Raw genomic sequence first — 5943 nt, 5'->3', positions numbered from 1 at the left:
TTTTTGTTTCACTAAACTACAATATTTTCTTTACGCTGGGTGTTCTTCTGGCTTCATGGCAATACTGGCGTCGAAATCATAGGGACGGGAGGGCACGGCCCTTAATAATTAAGAAAAAATATTTTGGAAGGTGGCATATCGGACTCTCAGAGATGACAATTTTTACTGTAATGACCTACTATGTTATGATAATTATTGCAAATTTATTCCTGCAACAAATACAGTTACAATCATTAAAGTGTCAATTACAATTATAATCAAAATAAGCAAGTACCTTGTCACAACAGATGCTGGAAATGTTGTCCTGATGCATCCACACAGTTTTGGCATGTTTTTCGGAAATATCCATTTACACGCAACATTTCAGCTTCTGAAATTGCTACAGTTTCTCTCCTGATATTCTTCTTCAGTTCTTCTAATGTCTGAAGGTTTGTTGCATTGACTTTATTTTACAATTTCCCCCATAGATAAACACGTTACTAACGCAAACCAATAAGTCAGGGTGACAAAAGAGGAACGGGACAAGAAGCCACGTTAGTTTAGGGATTGAGATGTCGTGGGTTCGAGTTCGAGATGATCGTGAAACACTTACGTCCATGTAGCCATGCACACTGAAACGGTTGATTTCGCTAAATTTGGCGGGAAACTGGGAAATTGCACAACATGCGATAAAAATGTGAGAGAAACATTGCAGAAATGCGAGATTGTTAAAGAAACTTAAATTTAAACAAGCCTGCAAAAAGTACAACAATGGAACAAAAGCTCTCTCTCATTGATGAAAAACGACAGATGAAGGAAGACACTTCTTGCGATCAAAATGTGATAAAAGTATTGTAGGCCAGTGAGTTATTTTCAAAGAAAATTAAATTTGGAAAAGGCTAGATATCCCTTTTCATAACGAGTTCAACAATGAACGAAATGTCCCATTGTTGCTGGGAAAGGAGAGATAAAGTCACAATTTTTTATCAAAATGTGATAAAAGAATAGTTTATTTTCAAATAAAATTAAATTTAGAAAGATAGGCTAGATATCCTTAATCAAAATGATTTCACAACGGAAGTAAGGTTCCATTGTTCCCTGTAAATGGAACCTTGCTCCATTAGAGAAGAATATTAATCATGGATCAATTACCCCACCACTAACATTCCCCATAATTCATTTACAGAAATTTAACTGACTCTCATTCTCAATTTGTTCACAAGGTTACGCACAGTATTTCTGTGTGGAACAGGCACACCTGGGAATTCTGTTGAAAATCGTCTACGGACATCCCTTCAAGAATTTGTAATCAGATACGAATCGTACATAAAGACGTTTCAATGTATTGATTGATTGAGTTTGTGTTTTAAGTCCATTTAAAGGCTAATCGGGACTGGACCTACAGCTTAAAGTGGTATCCAAACCAGTATGCGCCTCCACCGGGAATCGAACCTGGGACCCTTTGATTACAAGGCACCATCGGGGAGGCCCTACGTTTTGTGCAATGTGTGCGTGTGTGCCAAACTATAGCAAAACACAAAATAACACTTGGAACACTATACGCTTAATAAACACTGTATAAAACAATAGAAAATCGCAAGAACACTTGTAACACGTGCCCACTTTCAAAATACGACTCAACTGAGATCGCGAAGTTACTGAAATGGTATGGGGTTAAGAAAGAAATCCACAAGTTATGCTCAAAGCCATGTGTTTCAGTTAGCACTCTGGCGCCACGAGCTGTTAGGAAACTTAAGTTCCCTTTTAGCGTGTCTTGCTACCAAAGCTACTCGAAATTTCCTAAAAACATGCCAAAAACGAGTGGATGCACGAAGACAACATTTCCAACATCCCCCGTGACAATTAACGTGCTTACTTTGAATGTAATTGTAACTATAATTCTGAGAACTTGAAATCATTTTGAAGCTAGCAACTTTCATAGCGGAGATATTGCATGCGATTTGACGGGATTTGGCATCCAGGCGGCCGTTAAGCGTGCCACCGTCAAGGCGCTCATGGCTGAACGAAGGACCCTGTAGTTATTATGTAACAACTAAGTGAAGACTAATATGTAAGGAGACACTTTCATGCATCATAATTGCATCAAGGTGATCTATAGGACTTAATTCTTCTAGTAATGTCATTATTTACTTGTTCATAAGTAGTGAATATCTTATAAATGTGCATTTCAGTATACGCTATGGATCTCATAGATGAATGCATCAAATATTTTGGTTCGTCAGATTTGTACACAGTTTTGAACATTAAGAAGAATGCGGATTTCAGAACAGGTATGTCAACTGAAATTTACATTTATTATGTTTTCTCTGTTCTAAAAGTATTTGTGAAGTGTCTTGAGTCATTTACTGTACAGGAAGAAGTGTCTGTAGTTTTTATTTTTTCAAAGTGATGAATAGAATGTGTTTTTACCTGTAGCAACACCAATGATAAGTAAGTCTTGAAGCCAATGATATTGAGTTCTGTTATTTGTTATTTTGTTATCCAGCAGTTATTGTGATGTGCTCTGAAGCCAGAGTTATTGGGTATGGATTCAAGATAAAGTGTTTTTTTTTTCTCACTTTTTCGTCAGTTCTGCAACATTATCAGCAGTGGGGTATTCTCCCATGTTATCTGGTTTACCAGCGGAAAACCAACTTTTTTCATATACATATAGAAATTGATGGAAAACTTGAAGTTGTGAAACTTCTGTTTGTATTTTAATTGCATGGTTTAATTGGTGTTTTATTTCTATTATTAATATATACAATAAATAAGAATTGTTGCGGTACACCAGGTCAAATTTTCAGAATATGCCACACTGTTCTACACACATTTTGTTACAGAAATGAAAGTACCCATTCCTTACTAATCTGAGGATGCTGAACATAGACATGATATTAAAAAAGTTTGATTAGCTCTTGTTTTGGTGTAACAGAAGGATTGGGGGGGGGACACATTCAAGTCACCCAGCTCAACTCGAATATATATGGCAACACTGCTGATGGTCTAGCATGCTGCATTCCAGTATATCACGCCATCCTTTGCTGTTTCAGATCCCCTCAACATTGGCCAGTTTGCATTCAGTTGTGCAGTGTCTCCAGAGTATTGTTAGGTTTCGTATATATATAGTATATACAGCAACGTGCAGTGATCAGCACGCTACATTTTAAACGTAGCTTCGCTACAGCTACCGCTACTTCTCCAAAAATGTAGCTTCGCTACAGCTACAACTACATTTACTAAAAAGTAGCTTGCTACGCTACTCATGTGCGCTACTCGCTACTTTGCTACTTTTGCGCTACTTCTGAATAAGAAAAAAAAACTTGAAACAACCACATGGATATTCAAAAGAAGCCCCTAGTATGATAGTTGTACTTGCTGGAAAATACGATCGTAGATCGTTATACGAGCGTAATTCGTTAGATGTTTGCTCTAACTTTGCGGATAGCTGGGGGTGATTCTTTGGTATAGCTAAATGAGCGACAGGTGGAGATATGCTATATGTAAGTTTCCTGTTGGGAATGCTTCCCTGAAGGCACAGTGGAAACTTTGTCACCTTGTAATCAAAGGGGCCCAGGTTAGATACCTGGCAGAGGCACCAGTCTGGATTAGCTTGTCTCTGTGCATAAAGTGGACTCAAAACAAAAACTAGTAAAGACACCTACTTGGGAGGATGAATTCTCCTTCTCCATTCCCCACACTGCTCATCATCACCATTCACCATTCTTGTTCATTCTCACAATTAGCCAAATGTGGCAGAAAGCGACTCTAGATAAGATAATAACAAAATAAACCATTCATCCTCATTGCCATGATTAGCAAATGGTACATAAAAGCGACGTAAAAGTAGAAAAATTACATACATTTGGAAAATGTATATTAACTAAAGAAAATTATCGTTTCTGCAGAAAAGTCAATATCTCGTATATACTTTTTACAATATCATAAAATATATTGAGGAAAGTGGTGTGTAAACTCGAGTGTTGTAAACGTATTGCAATTTTAAAATTTCTGAAAAAAAAATATATGGAAAATAATTTTAATTCCAGAAAATGTATTTCTATCATTCTTGTAACAATAATTTCTTGCTGGTGAGATCCTATATGCTAACAATGATTAATACTGAACCATTGATTGCTGGCACTATTGCTTTGTCATTGTAATGGAGACTGGATCGCTCGTTTCTGCACTGCAAGTTGCGTTTTACACAGATATTAATGACATTTACCTGCCTTTTACACCATGGATATCAAAAGGATTTGTTCCTGGGGTGGCGCAAATGAGGCCTTTTTTTTTAGGGTTGCCGCAAACGAGGCATGTTTCTCCCCAAAATAGCAATGCAGCTAAAAAAACATAGCCGTTAGCCAGAATATATTCATATATGCCAGTTCAGTTTAGTTATCTGGATATTAGATTTATTCTATACTAATGAAATGTATTACGCAGATACCTATAATCTGCAATATCAAGATATTTATAATCTAGATTATAAGTATTTCTATATAATACTGTCTTATGAACCTCCTCCAAAAGTAAGCATTATTGTCGATTTTTTTTAAACACTGTGGTCACTTTCAAAAGTTTCCTCATAATGCAGAGAAGAAATGTAGCTGTAGTGAAATTTTCGCAACAACTACAGGAATTTTGTAGCTTTGCTACAGCTACAGCTACAATTTTCAAAATGTAGCACCGCTACAGCTACCGCTACAAATATTGTAGCTAGCTACAGTAGCGACGCTACAAGTAGCGCGCTACTTCCGACCACTGGCAACATTGCAACACTGGCGGCTGTTTGGCGATGTAGCATCCCAACAACAGCATGCCATTCCAACATGTCATGTATTCAGGGAAATATTTCACCACCTTTGGCTGCTAGCGAACCCCACAAGATAACTAACTCTCTAGCCTTCTTAAACCTGATGGTTTATGGCTGCAGCAACACAAGCTTTCCATCTGTCCCTATCCTTGGCAAGATCAATTCAATCTTTTCCATCCTCACCAATTTCCTTTAGGTCCATCTCAACTTTATCCCTCCATCTTCATCTTGGCCTTCATACAGGTCTCTTACCATCAGGTTTCCAATCAAGAATCTTGTAAACCACAAGATATCACAGGCCGAATTAAATGACCTAATCAGGTACTTAGAACTTCCCAAAAATAAAGCTGAATTGTTGGCCTTATGGCTGCAACAATGGAATCACCTTGCAGATGAAGTGAAGGTACTGCTCCCTACAGACAAAGAATTTCTTCCATTTTTCGAAACAAAAGGGGACCTGTCTGTGTGCCATGACAAAGACTTCTTATGAATACATCACATAAGACCAAGGACTGGAGACTTTTTATTGATTCCTCCAAGTTATCTCTTAACCTTCGAGTGGGCACGTAATGCACTTTTCACCAGCCGGCACGTGACGCACTTTTTACGTCATTTAGTATCATTTAAAATGAGCAAGGAAATTATAATGTAAACATAAATTTTTTTGGGTCTACATTTAGTTATATCATTTCTGAGGTTAATATAAATGAAACATTGAAATACAAGTTAGAATAGTGAAAAAAATACAGTACATAACTTAATACATTTTTATAGCACACCACGCTTTTCATCAGCAGGCACGTGTCGTACTTTTTACGACAGTGATTTCCTGCTGAAAACCTAAATGTTACAAGTATATATGTAAAAACACCTTACATTCCAAGTTCAAGAAACCTCACTTGTTGTTAAAACGTCTACGTTCTATCGACTCATTTTCAACAATGCAATAATAATCCTTTGCGCAACAGCCCTGAAGGGCCTTGGCTTACCTACCGACTGCCGGTATCCCTCCCACACTTTCTTTCATCACCTCTAAGCATGGAGATATGCAACCAGTATTGGAATAGTTGGGGGGTCAGCCCGACGCATCCCAAGCCGTTATAGTAGGTTTCCGGGACCGGATTACGCTTACTCATTCGAAAGCTCCC

The sequence above is a fragment of the Lepisma saccharinum genome, chromosome 2 (assembly GCF_977018435.1).
Source record: "Lepisma saccharinum chromosome 2, izLepSacc3.1, whole genome shotgun sequence".
Taxonomy (NCBI): domain Eukaryota; kingdom Metazoa; phylum Arthropoda; class Insecta; order Zygentoma; family Lepismatidae; genus Lepisma; species Lepisma saccharinum.
This window is presented reverse-complemented; position numbering follows the sequence as displayed.